We start from the raw sequence: 13,283 nt of genomic DNA on the forward strand, positions 1-13,283 counted from the left end.
TAAATATCAAGGACTCATTGGGCGAATCGCTCTGGAAATGAAATCGGAACGCTCACTGACATTTGCCCTATCTGAAAGTCTGATAAACGCCGGAAAAATGACTAAGTCCCAAAAAAAAATTTTTTCAACTTTTTTCAATTTTACCCCCGTGGGATATATATTCTACTCACACACATTTGGAACTCTCCTGGGGTACCCTCACACATATTATTCCCTCATTTAGTGGATATTTTCACAAAAAAGTGAAATTTTCAAAAATCCAGAAAATTGGCTGAAAACGTCTAAATATCAAGGACTCATCGGGCGAATCGCTCTGGAACTGAAATCGGAATGCTCACTGACATTTCCCCTGTCTGAAAGTCTGATAAACGCTGGAAAAATGACTAAGTCCAAAAAAAAATTTTTTTCAACTTTTTTCAATTTTACCCCCATGGGATATATATTCTACTCACACACATTTGGAACTCTCCTGGGGTACCCTCACACATATTATTCCCTCATTTAGTGGATATTTTCACAAAAAAGTGAAATTTTCAAAAATCCAGAAAATTGGCTGAAAACGAATAAATATCAAGGACTCATTGTCTGAATCGCTGTGGAACTGAAATTGGAACGCTCACTGACATTTGCCCTATCTGAAAGTCTGATGAACGCCGGAAAAATGACTGAGTCCAAAAAAAATTTTTTTTCAACTTTTTTCAATTTTACCTCCGTGGGATATATATTCTACTCACACACATTTGGAACTCTCCTGGGGTACCCTCACACATATTATTCCCTCATTTAGTGGATATTTTCACAAAAAAGTGAAATTTTCAAAAATCCAGAAAATTGGCTGAAAACGACTAAATATCAAGGACTCATCGGGCGAATTGCTCTGGAACTGAAATCGGAACGCTCACTGACATTTGCCCTATCTGAAAGTCTGATAAACGCCAGAAAAATGACTAAGTCCAAAAAAAAATTTTTTTCAACTTTTTTCAATTTTACCCCCGTGGGATATATATTCTACTCACACACATTTGGAACTCTCCTGGGGTACCCTCACACATATTATTCCCTCATTTAGTGGATATTTTCACAAAAAAGTGAAAATTTCAAAAATCCAGAAAATTGGCTGAAAACGACTAAATATCAAGGACTCATCGGGCGAATCGCTCTGGAACTGAAATCGGAACGCTCACTGACATTTCCCCTATCTGAAAGTCTGATAAATGCCGGAAAAATGACTAAGTCCAAAAAAAAAATTTTTTCAACTTTTTTCAATTTTACCCCCGTGGGATATATATTCTACTCACACACATTTGGAACTCTCCTGGGGTACCCTCACACATATTATTCCCTCATTTAGTGGATATTTTCACAAAAAAGTGAAATTTTCAAAAATCCAGAAAATTGGCTGAAAACGTCTAAATATCAAGGACTCATCGGGCGAATCGCTCTGGAACTGAAATCGGAACGCTCACTGACATTTCCCCTGTCTGAAAGTCTGATAAACGCTGGAAAAATGACTAAGTCCAAAAAAAAAATTTTTTCAACTTTTTTCAATTTTACCCCCATGGGATATATATTCTACTCACACACATTTGGAACTCTCCTGGGGTACCCTCACACATATTATTCCCTCATTTAGTGGATATTTTCACAAAAAAGTGAAATTTTCAAAAATCCAGAAAATTGGCTGAAAACGACTAAATATCAAGGACTCATTGTCTGAATCGCTGTGTAACTGAAATCGGAACGCTCACTGACATTTGCCCTATCTGAAAGTCTGATGAACGCCGGAAAAATGACTGAGTCCAAAATAATTTTTTTTTCAACTTTTTTCAATTTTACCTCCGTGGGATGTATATTCTACTCACACACATTTGGAACTCTCCTAGGGTACCCTCACACATATTATTCCCTCATTTAGTGGATATTTTCACAAAAAAGTGAAATTTTCAAAAATCAAGAAAATTGGCTGAAATCGACTAAATATCAAGGACTCATCGGGCGAATTGCTCTGGAACTGAAATCGGAACGCTCACTGACATTTGCCCTATCTGAAAGTCTGATAAACGCCAGAAAAATGACTAAGTCCCAAAAAAAATTTTTTTTCAACTTTTTTGAATTTTACCCCCGTGGGATATATATTCTACCCACACACATTTGGAACTCTCCTGGGGTACCCTCACACATATTAGTCCCTCATTTAGTGGATATTTTCACAAAAAAGTGAAATTTTCAAAAATCCAGAAAATTGGCTGAAAACGACTAAATATCAAGGACTCATTGGGTGAATCGCTCTGGAACTGAAATCGGAACGCTCACTGACATTTGCCCTATCTGAAAGTCTGATAAACGCCGGAAAAATGACTAAGTCCAAAAGAAAATTTTTTTCAACTTTTTTCAATTTTACCCCCGTGGTATATATATTCTACCCACACACATTTGGAACTCTCCTAGGGTACCCTCACACATATTATTCCCTCATTTAGTGGATATTTTCACAAAAAAGTGAAATTTTCAAAAATCCAGAAAATTGGCTGAAAACGACTAAATATCAAGGACTCATTGTCTGAATCGCTGTGGAACTGAAATCGGAACGCTCACTGACATTTGCCCTATCTGAAAGTCTGATGAACGCCGGAAAAATGACTGAGTCCAAAATAAATTTTTTTTCAACTTTTTTCAATTTTACCTCCGTGGGATGTATATTCTACTCACACACATTTGGAACTCTCCTGGGGTACCCTCACACATATTATTCCCTCATTTAGTGGATATTTTCACAAAAAAGTGAAATTTTCAAAAATCCAGAAAATTGGCTGAAAACGACTAAATATCAAGGACTCATCGGGCGAATTGCTCTGGAACTGAAATCGGAACGCTCACTGACATTTGCCCTATCTGAAAGTCTGATAAACGCCAGAAAAATGACTAAGTCCAAAAAAAATTTTTTTAAACTTTTTTCAATTTTACCCCCGTGGGATATATATTCTACCCACACACATTTGGAACTCTCCTGGGGTACCCTCACACATATTATTCCCTCATTTAGTGGATATTTTCACAAAAGAGAGAAATTTTCAAAAATCCAGAAAATTGACTGAAAACAAATAAATATCAAGGACTCATTGGGTGAATCGCTCTGGAACTGAAATCGGAACGCTCACTGACATTTGCCCTATCTGAAAGTCTGATAAACGCCGGAAAAATGACTAAGTCCAAAAAAAAATTTTTTTCAACTTTTTTCAATTTTACCCCCGTGGGATATATATTCTACCCATACACATTTGGAACTCTCCTAGGGTACCCTCACACATATTATTCCCTCATTTAGTGGATATTTTCACAAAAAAGTGAAATTTTCAACAATCCAGAAAATTGGCTGAAAACGAATAAATATCAAGGACTCATTGGGTGAATCGCTCTGGAACTGAAATCGGAACGCTCACTGACATTTGCCCTATCTGAAAGTCTGATAAACGCCGGAAAAATGAATGAGTCCAAAAAAATTTTTTTTTCAACTTTTTTCAATTTTACCCCGTGGGATATATATTCTACCCACACACATTTGGAACTCTCCTGGGGTACCCTCACACATATTATTCCCTCATTTAGTGGATATTTTCACAAAAAAGTGAAATTTTCAAAAATCCAGAAAATTGGCTGAAAACGACTAAATATCAAGGACTCATTGGGTGAATCGCTCTGGAACTGAAATCGGAACGCTCAGTGACATTTGCCCTATCTGAAAGTCTGATAAACGCCGGAAAAATGACTAAGTCCAAAAGAAAATTTTTTTTAACTTTTTTCAATTTTACCCCCGTGGGATATATATTCTACCCACACACATTTGGAACTCTCCTAGGGTACCCTCACACATATTATTCCATCATTTAGTGGATATTTTCACAAAAAAGTGAAATTTTCAAAAATCCAGAAAATTGGCTGAAAACGACTAAATATCAAGGACTCATTGGGCGAATCGCTCTGGAAATGAAATCGGAACGCTCACTGACATTTGCCCTATCTGAAAGTCTGATAAACGCCGGAAAAATGACTAAGTCCCAAAAAAAATTTTTTTCAACTTTTTTCAATTTTACCCCCGTGGGATATATATTCTACCCACACACATTTGGAACTCTCCTGGGGTACCCTCACACATATTATTCCCTCATTTAGTGGATATTTTCACAAAAAAGTGAAATTTTCAAAAATCCAGAAAATTGGCTGAAAACGACTAAATATCAAGGACTCATTGTCTGAATCGCTGTGGAACTGAAATTGGAACGCTCACTGACATTTGCCCTATCTGAAAGTCTGATGAACGCCGGAAAAATGACTGAGTTCAAAAAAAATTTTTTTTCAACTTTTTTCAATTTTACATCCGTGGGATATATATTCTACTCACACACATTTGGAACTCTCTTGGGGTACCCTCACACATATTATTCCCTCATTTAGTGGATATTTTCACAAAAAAGTGAAATTTTCAACAATCCAGAAAATTGGCTGAAAACGACTAAATATCAAGGACTCATTGGGTGAATCGCTCTGGAACTGAAATCGGAACGCTCACTGACATTTGCCCTATCTGAAAGTCTGATAAACGCCGGAAAAATGAATGAGTCCAAAAAAATTTTTTTTTCAACTTTTTTCAATTTTACCCCGTGGGATATATATTCTACCCACACACATTTGGAACTCTCCTGGGGTACCCTCACACATATTATTCCCTCATTTAGTGGATATTTTCACAAAAAAGTGAAATTTTCAAAAATCCAGAAAATTGGCTGAAAACGACTAAATATCAAGGACTCATCGGGCGAATTGCTCTGGAACTGAAATCGGAATGCTCACTGACATTTGCCCTATCTGAAAGTCTGATAAACGCCAGAAAAATGACTAAGTCCAAAAAAAAATTTTTTCAAACTTTTTTCAATTTTACCCCCGTGGGATATATATTCTACCCACACACATTTGGAACTCTCCTGGGGTAACCTCACACATATTATTCCCTCATTTAGTGGATATTTTCACAAAAAAGTGAAATTTTCAAAAATCCAGAAAATTGGCTGAAAACGACTAAATATCAAGGACTCATTGGGTGAATCGCTCTGGAACTGAAATCGGAACGCTCACTGACATTTGCCCTATCTGAAAGTCTGATAAACGCCGGAAAAATGACTAAGTCCAAAAGAAAATTTTTTTCAACTTTTTTCAATTTTACCCCCGTGGTATATATATTCTACCCACACACATTTGGAACTCTCCTAGGGTACCCTCACACATATTATTCCCTCATTTAGTGGATATTTTCACAAAAAAGTGAAATTTTCAAAAATCCAGAAAATTGGCTGAAAACGACTAAATATCAAGGACTCATTGTCTGAATCGCTGTGGAACTGAAATCGGAACGCTCACTGACATTTGCCCTATCTGAAAGTCTGATGAACGCCGGAAAAATGACTGAGTCCAAAATAAATTTTTTTTCAACTTTTTTCAATTTTACCTCCGTGGGATGTATATTCTACTCACACACATTTGGAACTCTCCTGGGGTACCCTCACACATATTATTCCCTCATTTAGTGGATATTTTCACAAAAAAGTGAAATTTTCAAAAATCCAGAAAATTGACTGAAAACAAATAAATATCAAGGACTCATTGGGTGAATCGCTCTGGAACTGAAATCGGAACGCTCACTGACATTTGCCCTATCTGAAAGTCTGATAAACGCCGGAAAAATGACTAAGTCCAAAAGAAAATTTTTTTCAACTTTTTTCAATTTTACCCCCGTGGGATATATATTCTACCCACACACATTTGGAACTCTCATAGGGTACCCTCACACATATTATTCCCTCATTTAGTGGATATTTTCACAAAAAAGTGAAATTTTCAAAAATCCAGAAAATTGGCTGAAAACGACTAAATATCAAGGACTCATCGGGCGAATTGCTCTGGAACTGAAATCGGAACGCTCACTGACATTTGCCCTATCTGAAAGTCTGATAAACGCCAGAAAAATGACTAAGTCCAAAAAAAAATTTTTTTCAACTTTTTTCAATTTTACCCCCGTGGGATATATATTCTACTCACACACATTTGGAACTCTCCTGGGGTACCCTCACATATATTATTCCCTCATTTAGTGGATATTTTCACAAAAAAGTGAAAATTTCAAAAATCCAGAAAATTGGCTGAAAACGACTAAATATCAAGGACTCATCGGGCGAATCGCTCTGGAACTGAAATCGGAACGCTCACTGACATTTCCCCTATCTGAAAGTCTGATAAATGCCGGAAAAATGACTAAGTCCAAAAAAAAAATTTTTTCAACTTTTTTCAATTTTACCCCCGTGGGATATATATTCTACTCACACACATTTGGAACTCTCTTGGGGTACCCTCACACATATTATTCCCTCATTTAGTGGATATTTTCACAAAAAAGTGAAATTTTCAAAAATCCAGAAAATTGGCTGAAAACGTCTAAATATCAAGGACTCATCGGGCGAATCGCTCTGGAACTGAAATCGGAACGCTCACTGACATTTCCCCTGTCTGAAAGTCTGATAAACGCTGGAAAAATGACTAAGTCCAAAAAAAAAATTTTTTCAACTTTTTTCAATTTTACCCCCATGGGATACATATTCTACTCACACACATTTGGAACTCTCCTGGGGTACCCTCACACATATTATTCCCTCATTTAGTGGATATTTTCACAAAAAAGTGAAATTTTCAAAAATCCAGAAAATTGGCTGAAAACGACTAAATATCAAGGACTCATTGTCTGAATCGCTGTGTAACTGAAATCGGAACGCTCACTGACATTTGCCCTATCTGAAAGTCTGATGAACGCCGGAAAAATGACTGAGTCCAAAATAATTTTTTTTTCAACTTTTTTCAATTTTACCTCCGTGGGATGTATATTCTACTCACACACATTTGGAACTCTCCTGGGGTACCCTCACACATATTATTCCCTCATTTCGTGGATATTTTCACAAAAAAGTGAAATTTTCAAAAATCCAGAAAATTGGCTGAAAACTACTAAATATCAAGGACTCATCGGGCGAATTGCTCTGGAACTGAAATCGGAACGCTCACTGACATTTGCCCTATCTGAAAGTCTGATAAACGCCAGAAAAATGACTAAGTCCAAAAAAAAATTTTTTTAAACTTTTTTCAATTTTACCCCCGTGGGATATATATTCTACCCACACACATTTGGAACTCTCCTGGGGTACCCTCACACATATTATTCCCTCAATTAGTGGATATTTTCACAAAAGAGTGAAATTTTCAAAAATCCAGAAAATTGACTGAAAACAAATAAATATCAAGGACTCATTGGGTGAATCGCTCTGGAACTGAAATCGGAACGCTCACTGACATTTGCCCTATCTGAAAGTCTGATAAACGCCGGAAAAATGACTAAGTCCAAAAGAAAATTTTTTTCAACTTTTTTCAATTTTACCCCTGTGGGATATATATTCTACCCACACACATTTGGAACTCTCCTAGGGTACCCTCACACATATTATTCCCTCATTTAGTGGATATTTTCACAAAAAAGTGAAATTTTCAAAAATCCAGAAAATTGGCTGAAAACGACTAAATATCAAGGACTCATTGTCTGAATCGCTGTGGAACTGAAATTGGAACGCTCACTGACATTTGCCCTATCTGAAAGTCTGATGAACGCCGGAAAAATGACTGAGTTCAAAAAAAATTTTTTTTCAACTTTTTTCAATTTTACATCCGTGGGATATATATTCTACTCACACACATTTGGAACTCTCTTGGGGTACCCTCACACATATTATTCCCTCATTTAGTGGATATTTTCACAAAAAAGTGAAATTTTCAACAATCCAGAAAATTGGCTGAAAACGACTAAATATCAAGGACTCATTGGGTGAATCGCTCTGGAACTGAAATCGGAACGCTCACTGACATTTGCCCTATCTGAAAGTCTGATAAACGCCGGAAAAATGAATGAGTCCAAAAAAATTTTTTTTTCAACTTTTTTCAATTTTACCCCGTGGGATATATATTCTACCCACACACATTTGGAACTCTCCTGGGGTACCCTCACACATATTATTCCCTCATTTAGTGGATATTTTCACAAAAAAGTGAAATTTTCAAAAATCCAGAAAATTGGCTGAAAACGACTAAATATCAAGGACTCATCGGGCGAATTGCTCTGGAACTGAAATCGGAATGCTCACTGACATTTGCCCTATCTGAAAGTCTGATAAACGCCAGAAAAATGACTAAGTCCAAAAAAAAATTTTTTCAAACTTTTTTCAATTTTACCCCCGTGGGATATATATTCTACCCACACACATTTGGAACTCTCCTGGGGTAACCTCACACATATTATTCCCTCATTTAGTGGATATTTTCACAAAAAAGTGAAATTTTCAAAAATCCAGAAAATTGGCTGAAAACGACTAAATATCAAGGACTCATTGGGTGAATCGCTCTGGAACTGAAATCGGAACGCTCACTGACATTTGCCCTATCTGAAAGTCTGATAAACGCCGGAAAAATGACTAAGTCCAAAAGAAAATTTTTTTCAACTTTTTTCAATTTTACCCCCGTGGTATATATATTCTACCCACACACATTTGGAACTCTCCTAGGGTACCCTCACACATATTATTCCCTCATTTAGTGGATATTTTCACAAAAAAGTGAAATTTTCAAAAATCCAGAAAATTGGCTGAAAACGACTAAATATCAAGGACTCATTGTCTGAATCGCTGTGGAACTGAAATCGGAACGCTCACTGACATTTGCCCTATCTGAAAGTCTGATGAACGCCGGAAAAATGACTGAGTCCAAAATAAATTTTTTTTCAACTTTTTTCAATTTTACCTCCGTGGGATGTATATTCTACTCACACACATTTGGAACTCTCCTGGGGTACCCTCACACATATTATTCCCTCATTTAGTGGATATTTTCACAAAAAAGTGAAATTTTCAAAAATCCAGAAAATTGACTGAAAACAAATAAATATCAAGGACTCATTGGGTGAATCGCTCTGGAACTGAAATCGGAACGCTCACTGACATTTGCCCTATCTGAAAGTCTGATAAACGCCGGAAAAATGACTAAGTCCAAAAGAAAATTTTTTTCAACTTTTTTCAATTTTACCCCCGTGGGATATATATTCTACCCACACACATTTGGAACTCTCATAGGGTACCCTCACACATATTATTCCCTCATTTAGTGGATATTTTCACAAAAAAGTGAAATTTTCAAAAATCCAGAAAATTGGCTGAAAACGACTAAATATCAAGGACTCATCGGGCGAATTGCTCTGGAACTGAAATCGGAACGCTCACTGACATTTGCCCTATCTGAAAGTCTGATAAACGCCAGAAAAATGACTAAGTCCAAAAAAAAATTTTTTTCAACTTTTTTCAATTTTACCCCCGTGGGATATATATTCTACTCACACACATTTGGAACTCTCCTGGGGTACCCTCACATATATTATTCCCTCATTTAGTGGATATTTTCACAAAAAAGTGAAAATTTCAAAAATCCAGAAAATTGGCTGAAAACGACTAAATATCAAGGACTCATCGGGCGAATCGCTCTGGAACTGAAATCGGAACGCTCACTGACATTTCCCCTATCTGAAAGTCTGATAAATGCCGGAAAAATGACTAAGTCCAAAAAAAAAATTTTTTCAACTTTTTTCAATTTTACCCCCGTGGGATATATATTCTACTCACACACATTTGGAACTCTCTTGGGGTACCCTCACACATATTATTCCCTCATTTAGTGGATATTTTCACAAAAAAGTGAAATTTTCAAAAATCCAGAAAATTGGCTGAAAACGTCTAAATATCAAGGACTCATCGGGCGAATCGCTCTGGAACTGAAATCGGAACGCTCACTGACATTTCCCCTGTCTGAAAGTCTGATAAACGCTGGAAAAATGACTAAGTCCAAAAAAAAAATTTTTTCAACTTTTTTCAATTTTACCCCCATGGGATACATATTCTACTCACACACATTTGGAACTCTCCTGGGGTACCCTCACACATATTATTCCCTCATTTAGTGGATATTTTCACAAAAAAGTGAAATTTTCAAAAATCCAGAAAATTGGCTGAAAACGACTAAATATCAAGGACTCATTGTCTGAATCGCTGTGTAACTGAAATCGGAACGCTCACTGACATTTGCCCTATCTGAAAGTCTGATGAACGCCGGAAAAATGACTGAGTCCAAAATAATTTTTTTTTCAACTTTTTTCAATTTTACCTCCGTGGGATGTATATTCTACTCACACACATTTGGAACTCTCCTGGGGTACCCTCACACATATTATTCCCTCATTTCGTGGATATTTTCACAAAAAAGTGAAATTTTCAAAAATCCAGAAAATTGGCTGAAAACTACTAAATATCAAGGACTCATCGGGCGAATTGCTCTGGAACTGAAATCGGAACGCTCACTGACATTTGCCCTATCTGAAAGTCTGATAAACGCCAGAAAAATGACTAAGTCCAAAAAAAAATTTTTTTAAACTTTTTTCAATTTTACCCCCGTGGGATATATATTCTACCCACACACATTTGGAACTCTCCTGGGGTACCCTCACACATATTATTCCCTCAATTAGTGGATATTTTCACAAAAGAGTGAAATTTTCAAAAATCCAGAAAATTGACTGAAAACAAATAAATATCAAGGACTCATTGGGTGAATCGCTCTGGAACTGAAATCGGAACGCTCACTGACATTTGCCCTATCTGAAAGTCTGATAAACGCCGGAAAAATGACTAAGTCCAAAAGAAAATTTTTTTCAACTTTTTTCAATTTTACCCCTGTGGGATATATATTCTACCCACACACATTTGGAACTCTCCTAGGGTACCCTCACACATATTATTCCCTCATTTAGTGGATATTTTCACAAAAAAGTGAAATTTTCAAAAATCCAGAAAATTGTCTGAAAACGACTAAATATCAAGGACTCATTGTCTGAATCGCTCTGGAACTGAAATCGGAATGCTCACTGACATTTGCCCCATCTGAAAGTCTGATGAACGCCGGAAAAATGACTAAGTCCAAAAGAAAATTTTTTTCAACTTTTTTCAATTTTACCCCCGTGGGATATATATTCTACCCACACACATTTGGAACTCTCCTAGGGTACCCTCACACATATTATTCCCTCATTTAGTGGATATTTTCACAAAAAAGTTAAATTTTCAACAATCCAGAAAATTGGCTGAAAACGAATAAATATCAAGGACTCATTGGGTGAATCGCTCTGGAACTGAAATCGGAACGCTCACTGATATTTGCCCTATCTGAAAGTCTGATAAACGCTGGAAAAATGACTAAGTCCAAAAAAAAAATTTTTTCAACTTTTTTCAATTTTACCCCCATGGGATATATATTCTACTCACACACATTTGGAACTCTCCTGGGGTACCCTCACACATATTATTCCCTCATTTAGTGGATATTTTCACAAAAAAGTGAAATTTTCAAAAATCCAGGAAAATTGGCTGAAAACGACTAAATATCAAGGACTCATTGGGTGAATCGCTCTGGAACTGAAATCGGAACGCTCACTGACATTTGCCCTATCTGAAAGTCTGATAAACGCCGGAAAAATGACTAAGTCCAAAAGAAAAATTTTTTCAACTTTTTTCAATTTTACCCCCGTGGTATATATATTCTACCCACACACATTTGGAACTCTCCTAGGGTACCCTCACACATATTATTCCCTCATTTAGTGGATATTTTCACAAAAAAGTGAAATTTTCAAATATCCAGAAAATTGGCTGAAAACGTCTAAATATCAAGGACTCATCGGGCGAATCGCTCTGGAACTGAAATCGGAACGCTCACTGACATTTCCCCTGTCTGAAAGTCTGATAAACGCTGGAAAAATGACTAAGTCCAAAAGAAAATTTTTTTCAACTTTTTTCAATTTTACCCCCGTGGTATATATATTCTACCCACACACATTTGGAACTCTCCTAGGGTACCCTCACACATATTATTCCCTCATTTAGTGGATATTTTCACAAAAAAGTGAAATTTTCAAAAATCCAGAAAATTGGCTGAAAACGACTAAATATCAAGGACTCATCGGGCGAATCGCTCTGGAACTGAAATCGGAACGCTCACTGACATTTCCCCTATCTGAAAGTCTGATAAATGCCGGAAAAATGACTAAGTCCAAAAAAAAAATTTTTTCAACTTTTTTCAATTTTTCCCCCGTGGGATATATATTCTACTCACACACATTTGGAACTCTCCTGGGGTACCCTCACACATATTATTCCCTCATTTAGTGGATATTTTCACAAAAAAGTGAAATTTTCAAAAATCCAGAAAATTGGCTGAAAACGACTAAATATCAAGGACTCATTGTCTGAATCGCTGTGGAACTGAAATCGGAACGCTCACTGACATTTGCCCTATCTGAAAGTCTGATGAACGCCGGAAAAATGACTAAGTCCAAAAGAAAATTTTTTTCAACTTTTTTCAATTTTACCCCCGTGGGATATATATTCTACCCACACACATTTGGAACTCTCCTAGGGTACCCTCACACATATTATTCCCTCATTTAGTGGATATTTTCACAAAAAAGTTAAATTTTCAACAATCCAGAAAATTGGCTGAAAACGAATAAATATCAAGGACTCATTGGGTGAATCGCTCTGGAACTGAAATCGGAACGCTCACTGACATTTGCCCTATCTGAAAGTCTGATAAACGCCGGAAATATGAATGAGTCCAAAAAAATTTTTTTTTCAACTTTTTTCAATTTTACCCCCGTGGGATATATATTCTACCCACACACATTTGGAACTCTCCTGGGGTACCCTCACACATATTATTCCCTCATTTAGTGGATATTTTCACAAAAAAGTGAAATTTTCAAAAATCCAGAAAATTGGCTGAAAACGACTAAATATCAAGGACTCATCGGGCGAATTGCTCTGGAACTGAAATCGGAACGCTCACTGACATTTGCCCTATCTGAAAGTCTGATAAACGCCAGAAGAATGACTAAGTCCAAAAAAAAATTTTTTTAAACTTTTTTCAATTTTACCCCCGTGGGATATATATTCTACCCACACACATTTGGAACTCTCCTGGGGTACCCTCACACATATTATTCCCTCATTTAGTGGATATTTTCACAAAAAATTGAAATTTTCAAAAATCCAGAAAATTGGCTGAAAACGACTAAATATCAAGGACTCATTGTCTGAATTCCT

This window comes from Phyllobates terribilis, unplaced genomic scaffold, assembly GCF_046119375.1.
Source record: "Phyllobates terribilis strain yellow unplaced genomic scaffold, ASM4611937v1 Scaffold_8__6_contigs__length_399053987, whole genome shotgun sequence".
NCBI classification, from domain to species: domain Eukaryota; kingdom Metazoa; phylum Chordata; class Amphibia; order Anura; family Dendrobatidae; genus Phyllobates; species Phyllobates terribilis.